Genomic DNA, 25,144 nt, shown 5'->3' on the forward strand with positions numbered 1-25,144 from the left:
AGGCAATTTGAGTTCACTTTTTGTGAAAGAGTCTTCAGGAAAATATTCTGTCAAGGGCTTTGGGACAATCAAGATAAATGACACTTCTACATTTCGCTCATACTAATCACCCTTTTATGAATCCGCCCAAAAGAATGCATTTCTCTGTTCTAGGCTGCTTTGTATACAGTCCTAATGGTGCTACCTTCTGAGTCCTCTCTGCTTCATGCATTATCACTTCATGCTCTATCCTGTTCCTTCCTTTCCACCTGAAGTTCTAGTCTCGGAACAATTCTGCTTGGGATTTGGATACTAGAGATTAAAATTTTGAAAGAATGAAATAACTGATTTTTCATGTAATTTTCCTCACTGCCATCTCATAGTCATTGATATTTTTCTATTTCTTCACTTAAAACTTAGATCATCTGTAGAGATATACGTATATATCCTCTCCAGTGAAACTGGCTTCTTCAAAGCCAGTTTTCACAACTATAAGCAGAAGAGTTGGATCACGTGGCTACCAAAGTCCTTTCAAATTCTCTGGCACAATGAGCATATCTTTTATATTTGTTCTCCTTAAAAACATTTTTTTAATTACTAATGTAAGGTTAGGTATTATTTGTGATGTTGGGGAAGCAGCAGTGACTGAGTATATAACAAGATTCTGGCAGCAAAAGAAAACTTGACCACAGATGATAAATATACATATCATGGATTTGGAGAAATTTGAGGTTACCCAAATTCTGTTTGTTGTCAGTATTTTCCAAAACCCACACAGATAATATGAAAGAAAAGAAATATTAAAATGAAATAATGGTATGGTAAAACTATCAAAGAAGATTTTTTTTATTGGACTATAATTGCTTTACACTGTTGTGTTAGTTTCTGCTGTACAGCAACATGAATCAGCCATATGTATACATATGTTCCCTCCTCTTGAGCCTCCCTCCCATCCTCCTCTGTCCTCTGGGTCATCAGAGAATAGGTTTTTAAACTTTCTCTAAGCTAGGCTGGAATAGAAAGGAATTATAAATAAGATTAAAATTTGATTGATAACTTGATGTGATTGATGTGATGGGAAAAATGACAAGGTCGGAGCTGAGCTTTGGTTTTTCCACCTTTTTGTATTTGCTAGAACTTCAGATAATGAGGGTTTATTGTAAAAATATATATGGAAAAAAGAACTAAGGGAATTTTTGCTAACCTAGTAACAGATATATTCTGCACCTCAAAGGAGAGGAATAGAGTTTGAGAATTAGAAGATGATTTAGGATCCAAAGTCATTTTACCACCAACATTAACTTGTCATTCTTTAGTTAGACAATCTCTTGCCAATATTATGACTCAGCTCCTCTCTCTAGCTCTACCGCTGGGTATCTTTTAGTTTCTGCTTAGTCATGACATCTGCACTCTGAACTTGAATGCATTCACAACCTCTGCATATTCAGTCTCTCTTTCAGCCACTGCCATCTCTGTTACCTGACTTTCGTGTCTTTTCCAGCATCAGCTTTCATCACCAATTGGAACACTCTCTTTGTATTTTGCACTCAAATTCTCCAACAGAGAGAATCAGATGAGTGTTCTTCAGTCCTCATTTGGTTTGGGCAGAGTTCTCATGCCAGATTTCTCATGGGCTGCTACTAGCCAACTGATGGAAACATAATACAACAGTCTGTTTTCCAGCCCTGACCTACCTTGCTGCTGCTGGTAGGACACAGTCACGTGGTAACTGCCTGCGCTGTGTTATTCACGTCCATCTATCAGCACCTAGAGCTGTGCCGAGCCTAGACTTCCTCCTCAGTGAGCTTGGCTTCTTCGAGGCCTCATTTCCACATCTATAACAGGAAAAGTTGGATCATATGTCCTTTAAAATTCTTTAAAATTAAAGCCCTTTAAAACTCTAAGGTACTATGAGTATGTATTTTGTATTTGTGCTCTTCAAAAAATTTTTTTTAGTTACTACTGTGAGATTAGGTATTATTCTCAATGTTGGGGAAACAGCAGTAACTGAGGCAGACCAAGTGTATAACAAGATTCCAGCAGGAAAAAAAAAAAAAAACACTTAACCACATATGAGTGAAAGTGGCTCAATCGTGTCCAACTCTTTGTGACCCCATGGGCTGTAGCCTGCCAGGCTTCTCGGTCCGTGAGATTTTCCAGGCAAGAATACTGGAGTGGGTTGCCATTTCCTTCTCCAGGGGACCTTCCCAACCCAGGGATCGAACCCAGGTCTCCTGCCTCGCAGGGAGTTTCTTTACCACCTGAACTATCAGGGAAGCCTACTCCATATGATACTAATTAAATTGTTTTGATGAAAGAGCTGCTTAGATTATATTGAGAAATATTTAGGGAATAGATACGGAAAGTTGAGCAGCAAGAGTGAGAAGCTACTACCACATCTAATGTTGCGTGGGCAAGGGGGACATGACACTAAACCCATGAGACTTTGAGACTTGGAAGAGGTGCCTGAAAGAAACAACAGTCACAGGGGTACAAATATGGCCCAAAGATAAGGAAACTGCAGGAAAAAGTTCTTCAGTACCTCTCCTCACACTCTAGTTTACCAGGGTTTCCGACTAGCCAAATGCAACTGAAATATGAGAGAAAACGATTCAAAGTGATCCAGTCTTTAGCCTCAGAGAGAACAATGCAGAGCCATGAAAATGGAAAATGGTTGGGGGGGGGGAATCAAATGGAAAATAATCGGTGCATGGATCTTACTGTCTAGTGGACTCAACAGATAACAAAATTAAACTAAAATAAATACAAAAGAAAACAATAAACTAACTTTTAGTTTATTATTCTTTTCCCTTATGGCTTACTACAAGACATTGAATATAGTTCCCTGTGCTGTACAGCAGGACCTTTATGTTTATCCATTCTATATGCAATAGTTTGTACTTGCTAACCCCAAAATTCCAATCCAACCCTCCTCCCCACCCCACTTGCAACCACAAGTCTGTTCTCTATGTCTATGAGTCTGTTTCTGTTTCATAGATAAGTTCATTTGTGTCATATTTTAGATTTCACATGCAAGTGGAATATGGTATCTACTGTGGTATTTGTGGTATGGTATCATATGATATTTGCCAGATATCATGGCATTTGCCTTTCTCTTTCTGACTTACTTCACTTAGTATGATAATCTCAGGTTCATCCATGCAGCTACAAATGGCATTATTTCATTTTTCATGGCTGAGTAATATTCCATTATGTGTGTACACACACACACACATACCATGTCATCTTTATCCATTCCTCTTCCAATGGATATTTAGGTTGCTTCCATGTCTTAGCTACTGTAAATAGTGCTGCTATGAACATAGGGTGCATGTATCTTATTGAATTATAGTTTTTTCTGGATATATGCCCAGGAATAGGATTGCTGGATCCTCCAGAAATTCTATTTTTAGTTTTTTGAGGAGCCTCCATAATGTTTTCCATAGTGGCTGCACCAATTTACATTCCTACCAACAGTATAGGAGGATCCCTTTTCTCCATACCCTCTCCAGTTTAATCACACTCTTCTCTTTTAATACCTATCAGTTCTGCATAGCTTTTGAAATTCATAAAATTGAAATCTTATATTCATTCTTTTCAGTCTTGCTTTTACACTCAGTAATACTTTTTAATATTTACCCATGGTGACACACATTGTTGTAGTTCAACTTCACTGTTAAAAAATGCTTCATTTTATGAATATTGTATAATTTATTTATCCATTTTCCTAAGGACATTGTGTTATTGCCAATTTGTTGCTATTATGATACTGGTGCAAATATTCATCTATCTCTCTTTTGGATATATAGGCAGGTATTTATTTGTGATATATAATGCATGCAAGAATAGAATTGGTATATTATATAGACTGTACATGTTAAACTTCATAAAATAGTACCAACTTGTTTTTCTTACTGGCTATATCTGTGTATACTCAAACCAGCAACATTTAAGAGCCTCCCTTGATTCCTGGACTCTCTATCATTAGATGCTATGGATTAAATGTTTGTATCTCTCCCCAAATTTATATGTTGAAATCCTAGACTCCAAAGGGATGCTTACAAGTAGTCCTGAATTATAACTCGAGACATCACCATGATAAGAAAATGAGATGGACACTCGGCCTAACAGCTACTAAGACTATTAATAGAACATCATTTGTAATATAAACTGTATAGTATTAACACAAAAATAGAAAAAATGACCAATAGATCAAGATGACTGTGAGACAGACTCACATTTCAGAGTTTATTATATAATAAAGATGGTGCCACAAGTCAGACTGTTTAGTAAATGATGATAGGAATACTGTTCATTTGGAGAAAAATTCATACATACTATCATCTATAAGAATGAAGTCCAGATTTATCAAAGAAATAAATCAAAATAAACCATAAAGGCAGAAGATAATGTACCCTAGGGTTAGGGAAGAACTTCTTAAACAAAATTCCAAAATCATCGTTAATAGCTTTAATCACATCAAATTAAGAATTTCTGTGAATCAAGCTAACATAAAAGCTGTTGCAGAGAGATGATATTGGCCATGTCTAAAATCACAAGGAAATTATTATCTAGAATATACAAGAAACTCATGCAAATGAAAAAAAGCATAAGAATCTCAAATTTCAAAAATGAGTGAAAGATATTTGAGTCAATTCAGAGTCAAAGAAGCCAAAATATATAATCAGTGATGAAAATCATTAGCAATCAGAGGAATGCAATTTAAACTAAAAGAAAAGAGATACTGCTTTATATCCATCATATTCTAAAAACAGAGTATTGAGTGAAAAACCATCATATTCCAAATACAGAGTATTGAGTTAAAAAAAAAAAAAAGAAGCCCAATGCTGTCTACACAAATTACAACTCATGAAATAATTCATGGCTTACACTAATACTTTAGAAAAGAGGAATATAAATCAAATATGCTGTGGGGAGTTAGGAGTGAGGAGTGGAGCAGAGACATTGCAAAGAGCAATGATTCCAGATGCCCAGAACTGCAGAGGATTACTAAGGAGCCCTCGGCTCATTAAAACAAAGCAAGACCACAACACCCAGATGAAATCCTACTGTGTCATCTTAAATTCCCAATTCCATCATGAGAGTCCTACCCACCGGACACCCAGGTCAGGAACCCGCCATCACCTGAGCTCTTCATTTCCCTGGGAATCTCTTGGTTCCTCACAGTTGTAATCATCCTTCTATAGGCTGAGAGTCATGTATGGATGTGAGAGTTGGACTATAAAGAAAGCTGAGCACCGAAGAATTGATGCTTTTGAACTATGGTGTTGGAGAAGACTCTTGAGAGTCCCTTGGACTGCAAGGAGATCCAACCAGTCCATCCTAAAGGAGATCAGTCCTGGGTGTGATGTTGAAGCTGAAGCTCCAATACTTTGGCCACCTGATGCTAAGAGCTGACTCATTGGAAAAGACCCTGATGCTGGGAAAGATTGAGGGCAGGAGAAGAAGGGGACGACAGAGGATGAGATGGTTGGATGGCATCATCGACTCTATGGACATGGGTTTGGGTGGACTCCAGGAGTTGGTGATGGACAGGGAGGCCCGGCATGCTGCAGTCCATGGGGTCGCAAAGAGTCGGACACGACTGAGCGACTGAACTGAACTGAACTGAGGCTGAGAGCAAAATGACTCTTTATCTAGTTTTCCAAACATCTATATTCTTATGGAAATATAGCACCAGAATAAACAAGTGACAATTTTTTTTTTAATAATTGAAATTTTAACCAACTTTTTTCTCTCATCGTTCCCCACCCCCATCCATTCACTCAGTAGAATTCATTGCCTCGGGGAAGGGATCATATAGCAGAGAAGCAGAGAAACTTTTTTGGTGTTAAAAGCATAACTATGAAGTATGTAACTTCTAAGCCATAAAATATTATCTTTGGGAAGCCAGAGAGAGAGCCAGGCCAGCCTGTCCTCAGACTACAAAAAGGTGACCAGGACTGTGGGGAACAAGCAGAGTCACAACAGAAGCTGAGTTTAGATGGCAGTGCGTTCCTGAGCCCTGTGTCCTATAGAACGGTCTCCCCAGAGGGAACTGGGAATCACAGATCCAACAGAAGTGGGCCCCCAGTCCCAGGGGAGCACCTGGAGACAGCAAGATCCCTGTGTCCTACCCCTCAGCCTGGCTCCCCAGTGTGGCACCAGAGCAGGCCTGAGGCCCCCTCACAGATCATTTTGCAATCACGCAGCAAGAGCTGTGCCTGAGAGCAGAGTCGAGAGGGCTGCTCTGAGAGCCATTTGGAAGTTCATGGTAGATGCACAGCGGTCCAGAGTCAGGGTGGGATTAGGGACCCCTCCTATGAGTCTAGGTGGATGAAGAGGGATTTCAAGGAAAGGCCTTCTCCTTCCCACCTTAAGTTCTGAGCTATCTCTTAGACATCACTCTGCAGAAAGGACAGGGCACTCCACTAAACCCATGGGCTCTCCATGTGGGACTATCTCAGGCCATAGCAGACATTAGGCAATATCTGGAGGCCTGTTTTGTGGTCACAGCTGGGAAGTGCTACTGGAATCTGATAGGCAGAGGTCAGAGATGCTGCTGAACACTCTACGGTGCACAAAACAGCACCCCCCAAACAAAGAATCACCCAGCCGCAAACATCAGCAACATCAAGGATAAGAAACATTTCTCCAAGCTGAGATTAGATCTTGACCACTTGGCACAAGAAAAGATTTATCATGTACAATATAATTGTTCATTTGTTTTAAATAAAGAAAATTACACCAAGTTCATGGACTAAAATGTGGAACCACTAGCTTATGGTCAGGAATATATCCATTCTTTCACATAAAATAATCAACAATGATCAGTTTTGCATTTAATGAAATGGTTTTGAGTTGGGAAGAAAGGTTTAAGTAGCTTTAAAGCAAGATAAAGCATCTCACTTACAAGGAGGAAAGAGAATTGGAGACATGAAGACAGATGCTGGAAACTTTCAACAATATCTGAGGCAAATGAGAGAAGGAGAGTAGGGAAGAGGAAAAATAAGCAGCTAAGTCATCACGGAGTAACATTCAGAAGAGAAGAAGGATGATATGGGGACCTTGAGCATTTTTCAGAGAGATGAGATGGTTTTTTGTCCAGAATCTACAGTCAAAGTTTACTAAGAAGGTGACCAGAAAACTTCAGGTCAACATCAACATCCCATCAACATCCCGGGAGAATATCAGCAAAGGGAAAAACTGGAAGGGCTTTCCAAAATAGCACAGTGAAAGCAAAAGCCGAAAACAATGAAGAGAAGGAAAAAATGAGAAAAGAGAAGGAGGAAGGAAGAGGAGAGAAGAACAGGGGAAGGGAGAGAGAGAGAAAGAGAGATCCAGAAACAATTTCAATGAGCAATAAAAGTCAGTCAGTCTGATGTTAATGACATGCCAAAGTGCTTCATTTTTATGCAAAAGCAAATAACTGTGAAGTATCCCCAACATAAACACTGATTAAAAGAGATTAAATGTCTTGCGATGAAATGTCATAATATTACACAGTGTCAGTTTGTGGTGTTCTCAAAATGTTAATGACCTCCAGCTTCAGCTGCTTCCATTACCAGCAATCTCAAGGGAGAGCAACCTCAGCTCTGGGGCTCCCAGGAGGAGCTCAGAGCCTCATTCCATCTCCTCGCCATTAATAGATAAAATTTCACCGAAAATGATATGGTGACATTTGGCCATAATTCAGAAGGGACCACATATTTTAAAAAGAATTTTTCTTTTATCAGAAAGTGCTTGAGTTTATCTTACCATTTCAATAATGTTCCAGACCTGATTCAGTCAGTCTTCGGTCCTCTTTGGAATAATAGTTTTCTATTCTCTAACAGTGACATTTCCCCAGCAACGGTAGCATCTGCAGAAAATTTAGGAAGTGAGAGTTCATCATTTTACAAACTAATTCTGGAGCAAAAGCGTGGGTCAGGATGAATTTATAACTGTTTCACCAGGACTGATCCCAGAATTCTTCACGAAGTGTTAGTGTACTCTGAGGGGCCACGCCCCCTCATTTACTTTAATAAAAATCATTAGTACTTCTGAGCTCCACACTATTTTTGCCTCCAAGCCAAATAAAATAGGCTAACACCCTGTGGTCACTTTATATAGATTAGTCATTCTCTCCCACCTAATCTACTGACCCAGTTTCTCTCACACAGCCAGTACATGTGCCTTTCCATCCAACTGGCGACAATTCTGAACATAGGAACTTCAGTGGGTATGTATGTTGCCCAGTAATATCTATGCCCCTGCAGTACAAAAGTGGGTTTTCCTTGTGGCTCAGATGGTAAAGAATCTGTCTGCAATGCAGGAGACTGGGGTTCGATCTCTGGGTCGGGAAGATTCTCTGGAGAAGGAAATGGCTTCAGACATTTATGGTTGGTGCAATTTTGTCTGCCTTTATTCAGCAAACGCTCATTGAGTTTTTAGTAAGCACAAGCTTCTAATCAGTCTTTCCTCTCAATACATTTCTAACATCAGGAGTGAGGTCAGGGCTGAGAGAAAGAACAGCATGGTGCGGCAGGACAGATCAATGCCTCTTCTAGGGCAAATTACATTCCTCACTGGGCTTTGCTGGTGGCTCAGATGGTAAAGCATCTGCCTGCAATGCGGGAGACAAAGGTTCAATCCCTGGGTCAGGAAGATCCCCTGGAGAAGGAAATGGCAACCCACTCAAGTACCCTTGCCTGGAAAATCCCATGGATGGAGGAGCCTGGTAGGCTACAATCCATGAGGTTGCAAAGAGTTGGACACGACTGAGTGACTTCATTTTCAGTCCTCAGTAATTAACATATGATGAGAAGTCTTTTAGCTGGAGACTTCAGGGAGAATCTCAGGGTGGGTGGGTTATATAAAATGAACCTTGTAAATTTTGACAGAATGTTTACTGAGATGCACTGGATGAAACATTCTATAAGCCTTGGCTGAATAGAGTAGCCTACAGCCACATGTGACTCTTTAAAGTTAAGCAAATTGAAATAATGGTCTTTCCTGGTGGCTCGATAGTAAAGAATTCACCTGCATTGTAGGAGACCCAGGCTCGATCTCTGGGTAGGAAAGATCCCTGGAGAAGGGAATGGCTACCCACTCCAGTATTCTTGCCTGGAGAATTCTGTGAATAGAGGAGACTGAACAGCTAAGTTCACGGGGTTGCAAAGAGTTGGACATGACTGAGCACAGCCACACACACACTGAAATAAAATTTAAACTCCAGAACTTCACTTCAAGTGCTTACTAGCCACACAGGTGGCCAGTGGTAAGAACATCTCCATACTGCAAAAAAATTCATCAGACAGCTCTGTTCTGAGTCAAAGAAATGGGATAATCACCATGAGAGACTATAGGCATTTTACAGATGTTTAGAAATTAGCAAACACTCTCCATTGGCTGGCATATAGGGTGAGAATAAAATAGTAAGGGTACATAAGACTGGAAATAGGAGTTGAAGTCAAGTCCAGTGAGTCTTGAACACATTCAGGTGGAATCAAGGGTTTGTTTGAGGCAGAGGACTGTGACTCAGAAGGATCGATTTTTGGTAACGTGTAGAATGATGACCTGGAGAAACAACTGAGCAAGGATTCAACCCTGGCTGCACATTAGAATCACCTGAGGGGCTTTTTAAAATCCCAGTGCCCAGGCCATACCCGAGAAGAACTAAATCAGAATCACTGGAGTTGAGACTCAGGCATCAGTAATTTTTAAATCTTCCCAGGTGAGTCCAATGTGCCAAGGGACTTAGGGATAGCCAATGTTTTTACATGCCAGCATCCCTTCTCTCACTTCTGTCAACAATAACCTCTGTCCTTAGCATGAAGTTCCCCTTATCATTTCTGCTCAATCCTGGTGGAGTTGCCACTCCTAATAAGTTGACTCCCTGACCGCTAGAAGTGGCCTGGGAACCAAATCTTGACAAATCACAATATCCAGTTAATACTGGTCATGATGATTGGCCCAGATTTAGACTACAGTCCAAGTCAAGCAAGGAAGAACCTGATCTGGGATTTTACATACTGCTGGTTAGAAATGTTCTCAACTTCATCTAGAGGTTATCATACTTGGATGATGCTGGTCTGAACATCTCTGTAAATATGTTCCCTTCTATGCTCCATTACCAACATCACTCCATTGCAAGGTAGAAAGCCACTCTCATAAGAACATTACAAAATTCATAGGTACAAGCACAACTACGAGCTCTCTTTTGATTCTGTTTAAAGGATTGATCAAAATTGGGGATCATGGACAGTTCTTGACCTATTTCCACCTTGAAAGCACAACCAGTGTCCTACTCAGTTACTTTGGCTAGTCATTCCCAGGTATAAATTAATGGGGATTTATTGTATTCTCTGTTGATGATTCATTACCATAGGCCAGTGAAGCAGAGAAAGTATCAGAGGTAGTGAACATAATTGGTTGGAAATGTGGGTGGGCCTTAGGTCTACTCACAGGAACAGAAAATAAGGCTTTTGATGAGAAAAGTCAGTACCTGGTAGTGTAGGCATTCTTTCCACCCCTGCAATATTTCCACTGCTGATGTTTCCTGTCATTTTTACCTGAGCATCCAACCTTTACCTTACACCACCTCAGGCATTTTATGTAACTTAACTGAGGCAATTTTCAGATGCCAGTCTCTATAGGATGTGCTCTGTATTTTAAAGGAATTTTACAATATATTTCCATTTATAGCATTTTAAGGTGTAGGCTTCTACAACATGTGATAAAGAGAAATTTCTTCCCTAGTGGCAAGTTGTTCAAGATGCCCTTTACAAGCCCTCTTCCAGTTCTAATAGTGAATGAACATATTTAGCAGGTGTGCATGTTTTGTGAATGTAAAAAAAGAAAAGAAAAAGGCTGAAAGGTGAGAAATTAAAGGTCAAAAGTAGAGAACTTTATTCTTCCTAGTGAGAAGATCTTTCCATTCTATAAATTCATTCATTTAAAAAAAAATAGATCTGGACTTCCCTGGTGGTCCAGTGGTTAAGAATCTGCCTGCCAATGAGGCACACAAGTTTGATTTCTGCTCCAGGAAGATTCCACATACAACAAAGTTCATGTGAAACAACTACTGAGCCCATGATCTAGGGCCTGAGAACCACAACTTCCAAGTCAGTGTGCCGCAACTACTGAAGCCTGCATGGTATGCCCTACAGCCCATGCTCCACAACAAGAAAAACCACCGCAATGAAAAGCCCACACACTGCAACTAGAGAATAGCCCCCACTCATCACAGCTAGAGAAAGCTGGCACACAGGAACAAAGACCCAGTTAAATATCAATAGATCAATAAATTATTCAATTTTAAAAAAGGATCTTACCCTACACCTCTCGACTTCAAACCTCCTTTTTAAAGGAAACAGATGTCCAATATGGAAATCATGTAGAAGATCCTACGGGGCTGGAAGAAACAGGACTCTGAGTTTTCTCTTTCTAGTCCCTACATAATCCCTGAGATGCCAGTGAGCAAGGCTTGAAAACCACTATACCAAATTATTTCCATCACTGGCTGCCAAGTGTGGCATCCCCTGTACAGCATAGCAGCCTTGCCCAAAAGGCCTGAAACAGAAATTAATTTATTAGAATTAGGATGGCTTTGTATCTTCCAGAGTCTCCTATAAAAATGCAAATGTTCCTGGGAGGAGAAACATCTTAAGTAATCATGGAGTATTATTTTATCAATTCAATTTGCAGCTTGGAAACTTAGCTGACAGCAAAGCCCTGTAGGACTGGGCACAGATAAAGGAATTGAAACAGATGTAACCAAGGAAAAATATCTTTACTTCCTGAAGTAGTACAGGACCCACCTAGCAGGCTATCAATAGGTTTTAAACAAAGAAAATTATAAAATGGTAACATCCGAATATATCTTGAATGTCAGATATTCTTGCAAGTCTCAATCTATGTTGTACCTCATTTTATGTATTCCTTGACTCTTTTATGTAATTAACTCATATTTGTATTCCTTACAACAACTACATGATGAAAGTACAATTTTTATACTCAGTATTACAGATAAGGAAACTGAGGCACAGGGGAGTTAAGATCATGCACATAATAAGAGGCAAGATTCAAGACAAGCCATTCAAGTCAAGATTGAAATCTGAACAATCTGACTCTAGGGACTGTGATAACCTCATACAATGGTTCATCTTCCAGAGGTGGACAATTATTTCAGTTCACCCTGGCATTTCTAAAGGGGGGCCTTCTAAACTTTAACTCTCTAATCTCTGGGATCCTCTTGAGTTTGGCTGACTGTCCCAGAGAAAACAAGAAGGATGAATTTCCAGTAAACTATATGCTTATTGCGGAGAAGGCAATGGCACCCCACTCCAGTACTCTTGCCTGGAAAATCCCATGGACAGAGGAGCCCGGTAGGCTGCAGTCCATGGGGTCACTGAGAGTCGGACACGACTGAGTGGCTTCACTTTCACTTTTCCCTTTCATGCATCGGAGAAGTAAATGGCAACCCACTCCAGTGTTCTTGCCTGGAGAATCCCAGGGACGGCGGAGCCTGGTGGGCTCCCGTCTGCAGCAGCATATGCTTATTGATATGGGACTTATCTTCTAGTTTTGCACCCGATCTAACCAGTTCAATAACGATTTCATTCAGTTGAGGCCAGGTGTTTTCAGGTCTTCCATGGACTACAGCAAGAATTGTGCTGCTCAACTCAGGAAAGTGACACATATAGAATTTAACTGAATACCATCTTCTAAAGCTGAATTGTGAAAACTGGTGACCCTAGGAGTTTGGCCTTTGCCAATATCATTAAAGCATCCTTGTTTTCCTCTAGGAGTTTTATAATTTCAAATCTTATGTTCAAGTATTTAAGCCATGTTGAGTTTAATTTTTTTGAATACTGTAAGGTAAAGGTTCAATGACACTCTTTTGAACATGGCTATTCATTTTTCCTAGCACTGATTATTAAAGAGAGTATCTTTTCCCCATATTCTTCGCTCCTTTTTTGAAAATTAATTGATCACATATGCAACAGTTTATTTCTCGGCTCTTTATTCTGTCCGATTGATCTATGTATATGTTTTTATGCCAATACCATACTCTTTTAATTACTATAGCCTTGTGATATAGTTTGGAAACAGAACATGTGATATCTCCAGTTTTGTTCTTTTTTCTCAAGATTGCATTGGTTATTTGGGATATTTTGTAGTTCCATACACATTTTAGGTTTTTTTCCTAATTCTGTGAAGTGATAGCACTGAATTTGTAGATCACTTTGGGTAGTATGAACATCTTAACAATATTAATTCTTCCAATCCATGAACTTTACTAAAATCATTTATTGGTTTTAACATTTTTTTTGGTAGAGAGAAGACAACATTTTAAATATAATTTCCCTCAACTAATATAGATTCAATTGCAATCCAATCAAATGCTCATCAGTCTTTTTTGGGAACTGATAATCTGATCATAAAACTGATGTAGACTAGACAAAACAATTTGGGAAAAGATAACAAAGTTTAAGGACATCCTCCACTGATTTCAAGACTTGCTTTACTGCTTTAGCAACCAAAATAGCATGATATGGTGTAAAAATAAACACACAGGTCAATGGAAGCAAATAAAGAATTTAGATACAAACTCACACTTATATGGTTAATTGGTTTCAACAAATGGTACTTAAACAATTGAATATCAGAGGACAAAATAAATGTACTCTATTTTTACACCATACCATATATAAAATATAACTAAAAATACATTATAGGCCTACAAATTGTGAGTTAACACTAAAAACTTCTGGGGGGAAATAGAGAAGAAAATCTTTGTGACCTTGAATAAATCCAAATTTCTTAAATAGGATACTAAAAAAAAGCTCAAAATGATAAACTGAACTTCATTTGCAAAAAATTGCTTTTCAAAGATATTTTTAAGAAAATTAAAAGGCAATCCACAGTCTAGAATATTTGTAAAACATACCCACAGACTATAATCTGCCAGGCTCCTCTGTCCACAAAATTCTCCAGGCAAGAATATTGGAGCAGGTTGCCATTCAACCCACCTTCTCCAGGGAATCTTCCAGACCCAGGGATCAAACCTGGGCCTCCTGCATTACAGGAAGATTCTTTACCATCTGAGCCACCTGGGGAGTGCCCTTGTAAACCATAGATCTATTAAAAGACTTGTGTCCATAATATATAAAGAATTCTTACAACTTAATAAAGAAAACAAAGCTATTTTTAAAATGAATAAAAGATTTGAATAGAGAGCTTAACCAAGATATACCAATGGTGAATAAACACAAAAGAAGATGTTCAACATGATTAACCATTAGCAAATGCAAATTAAGGCCACATGAGATACTACACACTTTCCAGAACTGCTAACATAACTAAGTATTGAAAGAATGTGAGGCAATTTGAGCCCTCATACATGATACATGGGAACATACTTTAGAAAACAGTTTGGCCACCTTTTATACTCTTATAAAGATAAATATACACTACTCTACAACCCAGCAATTTCTTTTTTATATATTTACCCAAAGGGAAGAAAGCATATGTCCACACAAAGATGTATATGCAAATGTTTATAGCAAGTTCTCTTATAATAGCTCAAAATGGAAATAATCTAAATATCCATCAACTGATACAAGGGTAAACAAAATGTGATTTTTCTCCTAGAGCAGAACACCACTCATCAATAAAAAAGGAACAAGATATAGATGCACTCAACAATGTGGATGATTCTCAAAAGTATGACTTTAAGAAATACAAAGGTTGTGCACTCTATAAACTCTTTTTAATAGATTCTAGAAGAAGCAAAATTGTAATGATGCTAAGAAAATCAATTGTTTGCCTGGAGCCAGAAGGTTGAGGAAGGGACAGCTTCCTGCCGGAAAAAAAAAAAAAAAAACCAGCTGGAAATTTTGGTGTGATAGAAATACTCTGTATAAATGATGTTGGTGGATTGTACAACTGTATAAAACTGTCAAAACTCATCAGATTAGACACAATTGGTAAATTTTATTGTATGCAAGTCAATAAAGCTGACCCCCTTTCAAAAAGAAGTTGACCTCTCTATTAAGGAGTTATACATTTTCCAGAAAAAGAAAGTAAGAAATGGAGAAAAATTAGATGTCCTTAAGGAAAAAAAGAGATGCTTTCAAAGATATTTTGTTTTCTATAATAGTGTGTGTATTAGTCTGGGTTCCAGAAAAACAGAATGAATAGTGGGTATTAAAAAATCTAAGATCATGGCATCTGGCCCCATGGTAATAGAAGGGGAAAAGGGGAAAGTAGTGACAGATTTTCCTCTTCTTGGACTCCAAAATCACCATGGAAGGTGACTGTAGCCATGAAATCAGAAGATGATTGCTTCTTGTCAGGAAAGCTATGAAAAACATAGACAGTGTGTTGAAAAGCAGAGACATTGCTCTGCCGACAAAAGTCTGTATAGTCAAGGCTATGGTCTTCCCAGTGGTCACAAAGGGTTGTGACAGCTGGACTGTAAAGAATGCAGAACGCCAAAGAATTGAAGCCTTCAAACTGTGGTGCTGGAGAAACTCCTGAAAGTCCCTTGGACAGCAAGGAGATAAAACCAGTCAATCTTAAGGAGATCAACTCTGAATATTCCCTGGAAGAACTGATGCTGAAGCTGAAGCTCCAGTAATTTGGTCATCTGATACACACAGATGACTCATTGGAAAAGTTCCTGATGCTGGGAAAGATTGAGGGCAGAAGGAAAAGAGAGTGTCAGAGGCTGAGTTGGCTGGATGGCATCAACAATGCAATGAACATGAACTTGGGCAAACTCTGGAAGATGGTGAGGGACAGGGAGGCCTGGTATGCTGCAGTCCATAGGGTTGCAAAGAGTCAGACAAGACTGGGTGACTGAACAACAACAACAACATAGAGAAAGAGAAATAGGAATTGGTTTATGGTATTTTGGAGACTGGCAAGTCCAAAATCTGCAGGGTCAGCCAATAGCCTGGAACCCACAGAAGAGTAGCAGTTCCAATCTGGAGAAAATCTGCTGGCAGAATTCCCTCTTCTTCTGTGAAGTTAGTCTTTTTCTACTAAAGCCTTCAACTGACTGGAAGAGACCTGACCTCATTATGAAAGCCAGTAGGCTTTACTCCTGCTTCCCAGGTGGTACAGAGGTAAAGAATCTGCCTGCCAATGCAGGAGACACAAGAGACGTGGGTTCAATCCTTGGGTGGAGAAGAGCCCCTGGAGGAGGGCATGGAAACCCACTCCAGTATTTTTGTCTGGAGAATCCCATGGACAGAGGAGCCTGGCAGGCTACAGTCCACAGGGTCACAAAGAGTCAGATATGACTAAAGTGACTTAGCGTGCATGCACTATACCAATTATCTCATTTGTTCCTCATTATAAACCAATTAGATAGAAGTTACAACTTCTACCATATATTGGGCAAGAAACTGAAATTTCAGTAAGCTACATTTTTTCTATAAGTTAAATGACTCCCCGTTTCCCACTGCTGGCAAAGGCTGACTCTAGAATTCAGAGCAATTATCCTGTCTCCAGCTGCATGCTCCTTTGACCGCAGTGCCCTAGAGAAGGACAGTAAGAGTAAGGGATTAAATACATCCTTTGTTCCTTATGAATTTCCCCTGGCATTTATTCAAGCCCAAGACATTAAAGGGTTACATAATTTTTCATGTTCATTTTTAAAGTTAGTAAAATCGATGATATATTTTATAAAGACTTATTTCACTTTTACCCCATGAAAAGATGAAGGTAACAAAGCAGCAAACCACTGATTAAATAGAGGCAGAAAGAAAATAACATCTGAAGATGAAATTCCTACTTGCTTTCTCTTGCTATTTATTTCAAAACAGTATTATTAAAGGGGTGGGAGAAAGTCGTGGACTATAAAAACCTGCTAACAGATGTAGAAAAGGAAATGTAAGAAAAGAAAAAAAGATTGTCAGATGATAAACCATGGGTCATCTAAACTAATTTATTTAATTGGCATTTTCCTCACCAAAATGAGGAAACAACATATAAACGCATGTTTAGCAAATAACGTATAAAACTTATTCTACAACTCTTTGTCATTTTTTATATTTTCAATTTAAAGGGACAGAAATTTCTCCTACTTCAGTATAAATAAAAAGTTTATTCACTTATATGTAATTTTAAATTCATTTTGGAGCTACGTACAAAGAGTCATTTATTTAGCCCTTATGGAGAAAGATGGAAGGAATCCCTTAGGCATTATCTCTGCCCTTCCACTATCTGACCATGGAGAGAGGAAGCTTAGCACCATAGGTAACCATCTGCAAAAGTAGTATAATATCTACTTCACAGAAGTGTTAGGAGAAAGATGCATAAATAAGCATCTAAGCAATTGGGCATCTACATCAAAGAATTACTACCCATTTTCTTGTGCTGTGCCTTCCCAATGCCCCTCAGCAAGGCCTTCTCATGGTACAGCACCATTGCCCTTCATCCCAGGCCCAAGTCTGGCCTATTTTCTTTTTTGTCTGCCAAGGAGGTCTTCTCAACTCCCACTTCAACTAGGGCTTCCCAAATAAGAGACAAAAGGACCCAGGTGCCTTCTACTCCTTCAATACCATCTCTTAAAGGTGAGTGGTATCTAAGAAATCTCAGAAAGCATCAGCACAATGGTTCATATGTAGACAAGCTTTCTCTCTCCTGGTGGAATTACACAAGAATCTGTTTAAAAGCATAATATTGACAGCCAACTGGAAATGAGCATGTAGTCAAATGTTATCAACAATATCAGTGACAAACTATTATCTGTTTTAATGAGTGTTGTTCAAAGCCATGAACATTGTCATTTAATCCTACACCAATTCACCAAGGAAGGTATTTTTAGAACTACTTTCAGTTCAGCTCAGTTCAGTTGCTCAGTCATGTCTGACCCTTTGCAAGCCCATGAACCACAACACGCTAGGCCTCCCTGTCCATCACCAACTCCCAGAGTTTACCCGAACTCATGTCCATTGAGTCAGTGATGCCATCCAACCATCTCATCCTCTGTCGTCCCCTTCTCCTCCTGCCCTCAATCTTTCCCAGCATCAGGGGCTTTTCCAATGAGTCAGCTCTTCGCATCAGGTGGCCAAAGGATTGGAGTTTCAGCTTCAACATCTGTCCTTCCAATGAACACCCAGGGCCAATCTCCTTTAGGATGGACTGATTGGATCTCCTTGCAGTCCAAGGGACTCTCAAGAGTCTTCTCCAACACCACAGTTCAAAAGCATCAGTTCTTCGGCGCTCAGCTTTCTTTATAGTCCAACTCTCACATCCATACATGACTACTGGAAAAACCATACCCTTGACTAGATGGACCTTTGTTGACAAAATAATGTCTTTGATTTTTAATATGCTGTCTAGGTTGGTCATAACTTTCCTTCCAAGGAGTAAGCGTCTTTTAATTTCATGGCTGCAATCACCATCTGCAGTGATTTTGGAGCCCAAAACAAATAAAGTCAGCCACTGTTTCCACTGTTTCCCTGTCTATTTGCCATGAAGTGATGGGACTGGATGGCATGATCTTAGTTTTCTGAACGTTGAGCTTTAAGCCAACTTTTTCACTCTCCTCTTTCACTTCCATCAAGAGGCTCTTTAGTTCTTCTTCACTTTCTGCCATAAGGGTGGTGTCACCTGCATATCTGAGGTTACTGATATTTCTCCTGGCATTCTTGATTCCAGCTTGTGCTTCCTCTAGCCCAGCATTTCTCATGATGTACTCTGCATATAAGTTAAATAAGTAGGGTGACAATATACAGCCTTGACATACTCCTTTTCCTATTTGGAACCAGTCTGTTGTTCCATGTCCAGTTCTAACTGTTGCTTCCTGACCTGCATACAGGTTTCTCAAGAGGCAGGTCAAGTGGTCTGGTATTCCCATCTCTTTACAGATAACCGGTGGGTTACCATATGATCCAGAGACCCCACTCCTGGGCATATATATACAGAAAAGATGAAAATTCTAATTTGAAAAGATACAAGCAACCCAATGTTCATTGCAGCACCATTTACAATAGCTAAGATATGGAAGAAACCTAAAGGTTCAATGACAGATGAATGGATAAAGAAGATGTGGTGCATATACACAATGGAATATTATTCAGCCATAAAAAAAGAATGTATGCAGCAACACAGGTGGACCTAGAGATCATACTAAGTCAGACAAAGACAAATATCAAATAATATCACCTATATATGTGGAATCTAAAAAAAATACAAATAAACCTATTTACAAAACATAAATAGATTAACAGACTTAGAAAACAAATTTGTGTTTACCAAAGGAGAAAGTGGGGGAGGGAGGGATAAATTAGGGATTTGGAATATACCCCAGTGGCTCAGTGGTAAAGAATTCACCTACAATGCAGGAGACACAGGGGATATAGGTTCAATTCCTGGGTTGGGAAGATCCCCTGGAGGAGGAAATGGCAACCTGCTCTAGTATTCTTGCCTGAAAAATCCCATGGACAAAGCAGCCTGGTGGGCTACAGTCTCTGGGATTGCAGAGTCAGACATGACTGGGTGACTGAACAGGAGCACTACTACGTATGATATAAATAAAAACAAGGACCTACTCTACAGCTATATAGCACAGGAAACTATTTTCAATATCTTGTAATAGCCTATTATGGATGAGAATCTGAACAAGAATGTATATATGTAATATGAATGTGTATGCATGTGCTCAGTCGCTCTGTCATGTCCAACTCTTTGAGACCGTATGGACTATAGCCCACCAGGCTTCTCTGTCCTTGGGATTCTCCAGGCAAGAACACTGGAGTGGGTTGTCATTTGCTCCTGCAGGAGATCGTCCTGACCCAGGGATGGAACCTACGTCTCTTGCATCTCCTGCATTGGCAGGCGATTCTTTACCACTGGGCCACCTGGGAAGCTCCCAGTATACATATAAAATCTGAATCACTGTGCTGTACACCTGAAACTAACACAAAGTTGTAAATGAACTATACTTTAATTTAAAAAAAAGAAATTTATTAGAACTCAAAGAAGTTAAACAATTTGATTATAGATATTAGTCAGGATTTCAACCAATGTGAAGGAATGGGACCGTATATATTCATTCACCCTTTAGGACCTTGCACACAGAATAAAAGGGAATACAGACTTCTCAAAGATGATAATGGGTACAGATTATTCCAAAAGAAGATGTGAGAAGTTGTAGCTTCTTCATCCTGAGGCCACAAACCCAGGCCAAGGCACTTAGTGGAGAAGATTGAAGGAAAGACAAAGAGGGTACATGCATTGAGATACGGGGGTGCCTATTCTCTCCTGGCACTCCAACTCCCAAAATACTCATATTTGACAAAGAACTTTCATTTCCTTCCATATCTTTCCAACTTAATACTATTATTAATCAGCACATCCTCTGTGCAAAGCTTTCTTTTGGAAATTGATGGGAAGTAAGTAGGTGGGTGAGGCAGCAAGGAGAAAATGCACTAAGAAGAAAAGGTGGTAAGTGGGTGGCTGAAGGTCACTGGAGGAAAAAAAAGAAACCAGAAATATATTCATCCTCGCTTGGAAAAAATGAAGTAAAATAAGTGTGATCATTTGAGGTAGTCAGTCAGTCTGACCTTTATAGAAAGAGCAGGATGGATTCTTCTTTTCTCCCACTCCAAAGCCATCCATAAAGGTTCACTTCCATCAGAAGGCAGTGAGATGCTGTTGCATAGCTGTTATCTACAGAAGGAGTTTCAGATGTGTCAGCTCAGATTTTCCCACTTTCTTTAAAGCATAGAGGTGATGGACTCCAAAGAAAAAGTAAATGGTTACTCTTGTTTGACTCTTCTTGGATATAGCATAAACAGAGAGGAGAGGCCAGGTGAAAACACTGTAAGGCAAAACCTGATAGAAACAAAAGAATAACCTGTTTCATCTTTTTTGACCATGTCAACATTTTATTTCCTGATGAACTCCAGAGATAGAGTGTCCAGAGGTGCCACGGTGGGCAAGATGGGGCAGTAGTCCAAAGTGATGCCTTAGTAGTGACCCAGACTGAGCAAATACTGAGAGGTAATCTTGTCTCCCAGAATGAAAAGAGTCTCTTCTGCAGCATAAGAAAAAATGTCCAGTTATGAGAGGAAAACAGAACAAAATGGAGGCAGGTAATTATTCATCTTAAAAGGTTTTCAAGTCTGATAATAAGATTTGTGATCTTCAGCAGGTTCAAAGGTTTAGGAGATTCCATCTCATTAATGCAGAACAGTAAGGCTCGCCCTAAACAAACCTACATCTTTCCTTGGGCTGCTAAAATAAAGTAACACAGAATGGGCAGCTTAAAACAACAGAAAAGTATTCACTCACAGTCTGGAGGCCAGAAGTCTGAACTGAGTCGTCAGCAGGACCTGCTCTGTCTGAAACTTATAGGCGAAAATCCTTTTTTGCTTCTTCCAAATTCTGGGAGAAGCCATTAATCTTTAGCATCACTCTCCTATAGTTGCCTCAATCCAGTCTCTACCTCTATCATCACGTGGTATTCTCCCTGTGTGTTTCTGCCATCACTCGGCATTTTTCTCTTTTTATAAAGACAGCAATCATTTTGAATTGGGGCTCACCCTAAGGCCTGGTGGCTGGGGCTTCCCTGGTGGCTCAAATGGTAAAGAGCCTGCCTGCAACATAGGAGACCCAGGTTCAATCCTTGAGTCAGGAAGATCCCCTGGAGAAGGGAATGGCTACTCACTCCAGTATTGTTGTCTGGAGAACTCCATAAAAAAGAATGAATGCAGCAACATGGACGGACCTAGAAATTATTATACTAAGTCAGTCAGTCAGACATTATTCTTGCCTTGAGAACTCCATGGACAGAGGAGCCTGGCTGGCTACAGTCCATGGGGTTGCAAAGAGTTGGACATGACTGAGAGGCTAACACTAATGACCTCTTCTTAACTTGATTACATCTACAAAGAATCTATTTCCAAATCAAGTCACATTCACTGCAGGCTAAGACTTCACATATTTTAGGGGAGCCTCAGAAGCTCAAGTCCACCTCTTCATTCATTCAAGAATAAAACATCTGGGCTATGCTTGCTGACTTCTAGAGGAGCAGCTCCACATAACAGGATGGATGTGGGGTGGGAAGTAGGTAGAGGTAGACAATCAGGACAGAAAGACTGGACAAAATTCCAGTGTGGGCGGTGGGGGGCAAGAGTCAGGTGTGTCAGAAGCAGCAGATTGAGACCAAGAAATATTATCAATTTTGTGTAACACTTTGCCAGAATACAACAAAGAAAAAGGAGCAAGTAGTGGTGTCAGGCTCCCAGAAAGGGCCAGTGAGATAAGGTCTGTAAAGCACAGCACAATGATCACTTTCTCTTACATTCAGTGCCAAAGTATACAGTTTTAAGGCAAGTTTACAACATATTCTACCCAGATTGAAATTTTTCTATTACAATTAAACTGTGTATATATTCTTATGAAAGCTATTCCACAAATTTTAAGTACTGTATTTCAGAACAATTGGGTGAGAAATGATAAATTACCTAAATAAAGATACTGAACTATTTGAAAATAGATCTTTTTTTCACCAAAATTCATATATTAATTAAAATTAGCTTAATACATATTGTCTCTTAGAAGTATGACTGGCTCAGTTGGCGCAGATACTACATACACTTCAAATACATATAGAAGTGCTTGGTAAATATAACATTTGTTAAATATAAACTAATCTGGAAGGAAATGCTAAGTTCATGAATGAGAGAGTAAATATAAGAGTTGATGCCTCTGCCACTGGGAGGGAAAGAACCCATTGGATCCCAATATAGATCTTGACAGCAAAAGGTTAGGTTTTTAATACCTAGTTTCATTCAGGGACATGAGACATGGAAATAAAGCACTTAAATAAAGCCAAGACCCTAACACAGTCATGTTTTCCATGAAAAAGTGTCTAGAGGTAACAAGGAAGCCTATAGTCTGTTCAAAACACTGAATAGGGAAAAGTTAAATTTCCCAAGAGAAATTAAAATTGTATACATAATTAGGTGTGAGACCTAAATGTGCACTACACAACTGGCACAAGACATTCAAGCTGGGAGATCAATTTTAAAAAGAAAAGCACACAGAAACTAATGTTTCTCACAGAAGTAAATGGACAAACAACAAAAAGATACAAGTAAAATCCAGATCACATGTGACTTTCCTAGATAAATAAGTGTGAGTATGAACTAACCCTAAGGAATTTTAAACCATTAGAGGAAATGACTCACTATGAGAAAGTCAGCAAATATAAGAGGATAATCAGCATGCTATTTAAAATCTTAAAATAGTATAAGAAGCTCCAAAATAAGTTAAATAGTTAAAAAGAAACAAGAATATGAAATAAAGCACTAAGAAAATTAATGACCCTATTTTAAAAGCCAGACTAGTAAAATAATCAAATATCTTTCTAGAAATTAAAAAAGACACTGTCAATAAAATCTAAAATTCAAGGAATGAGTAAAACAGTACATAAACATGGTCAAAAGGAAGACAAATGAACTGGAAAATAGTTCGGAAAAATTGCCCAGAGCCATAAAAAAATAGAAAATATGAATACAAAGTTAAAACATAAAGAGAATTATTGAGAAAATCCAACATACTTCCAATAGGAGTTTCAGAAAGATTAAGAGAGAATGGTGGCAACACAGAAATTTAAAGACAATAGTGGAGAATTTTCCGGAACAGAAAATCAGTCCACAATTTAAGCAAATAAAGTTAATTTTGCGCAGGAATAAAAAAAAAATTTTTGCACCAAGTCACATCAGAATGAAACTTCAGAATACAATATCAAAGAGAAAAATCTTAAAAGCAAGTTGGAGAAACAGAGATTACCTATAAAAGAATAACAATTAAAAGGCCTGTAGATTCACATCAGCAAAAGTAGAAGCCAGAAGACAATGAAAAAAGTCAGTCTATAATTTTATGCAAGCTAAGTAATTTTTCAGAAGAAGTTTTCAAACAAAAATAGAGAAGCTAAACACAAAACAAAACAAAACATGATAAATGGAAGAGATAAACTCAGAGGGTCATAATGAATCCAAATCAGTGATTACAAGAAATAGAAAACATTAATCTCAAACTTAAGAAACCGGACATTCTAGGATAGGATTAAAAATAAAATGTACTTGCCATTTACACAGAACATACTTAATACTCAAATATAGAAGAATTACACTTAATAAACAGGGGAAAAGATAAACCAAGACACTACCAAAGGAATAAAACCTATGGTGGCAATATCAAGCAATAGGATTTCAGGCAAAATTTAGGTTAAAGAAAATCAATACTTTTAATAAAACAGGGACAGTTCCCTGTGAAGATGATCCTGATGTACCACATAATATTGCTTGAAAATATAGAACAAAAATAGACAGAAATTCATAAACAAATATCCCTGACAACAGTGAGTAAAATACTCTCAAACACAATTTATTTAAGAATAGAGCTTTTACAGAAGTGAAACCTAGTTAAAGTTTAAGACCAATTATCTCCACTGTCATCTTAGTTATACTACACATAAGCCTATGAAATCACAGTTTAAAAACTCTTGCTCTGTCACAGATTGTAAATTTTTGAATAATGAAGTTTAAATATAAATAGTTAACCTTCTTATGTCAAACAACTTTTTAAAAAACAATAATCCTTTTTGATATAGTGCTTTTCTGTGTATAAAAACCTTTCACAAGCATTGATGCTCAGAGAAAGTAGGTCACAAACACAGTATATTAATAACTAAGAATAAGCGTAGAGCTCTTAATTGTAAAAATTGGGGTTCTTTACATGTTACCAAACTGCTTCGCAAACATCTTAAAGGATTCGTTAGAAAATACAACCACTGATCAATTTATTTCATCCAGAATTTATTGGTGTGTATACTGTCCAAAAAATGCCTATAATGAATCAGATATACATAGACCATGCACATTTCCTTAAACATTGATTTCTAATCTTTCCATTTGTGGGTTTCCTCCATCTTTCTCATTGCTCCCTCTTGGTCTCCATTTTAGGCTACTCTCTTCCTGCTCAACTCTTAACTCATCTCCAGGATTCCACTCTGTCCTGTTGCATTCCTGGTCTTCTACATACTCTGACTGAGCCATCTCATCATTACATTTCCCTCAAGTATCAAGCATTGGTTAATCTGATGACTCTCACACTGGTAACTCCAGTCTAGATCTCCGTTTTGAACCCAAGGACA

At 38.7% G+C, this 25,144-nt stretch overlaps 1 long non-coding RNA gene across 2 annotated transcripts in view; it reads right to left on the reverse strand.

Annotated features, from left to right (window-relative positions):
• LOC145521376 (uncharacterized) overlaps positions 1-25,144 on the reverse strand; it is a 213,651-nt gene that overhangs the window by 76,665 nt on the left and 111,842 nt on the right. For both annotated transcript variants that reach the window (XR_014065350.1, XR_014065351.1), the window contains exons 2-3: positions 7,738-7,840; positions 1,674-1,814 (exon numbers count right to left, since the gene is read on the reverse strand). This is a non-coding gene — a long non-coding RNA (uncharacterized LOC145521376). The remainder of the gene's footprint in view (positions 1-1,673; positions 1,815-7,737; positions 7,841-25,144) is intronic.

This window comes from Giraffa tippelskirchi, chromosome 9 (assembly GCF_054371585.1).
Source record: "Giraffa tippelskirchi isolate mGirTip1 chromosome 9, T2T-mGirTip1v1.2.pri, whole genome shotgun sequence".
In the NCBI taxonomy this organism is placed as follows: Eukaryota; Metazoa; Chordata; class Mammalia; order Artiodactyla; family Giraffidae; genus Giraffa; species Giraffa tippelskirchi.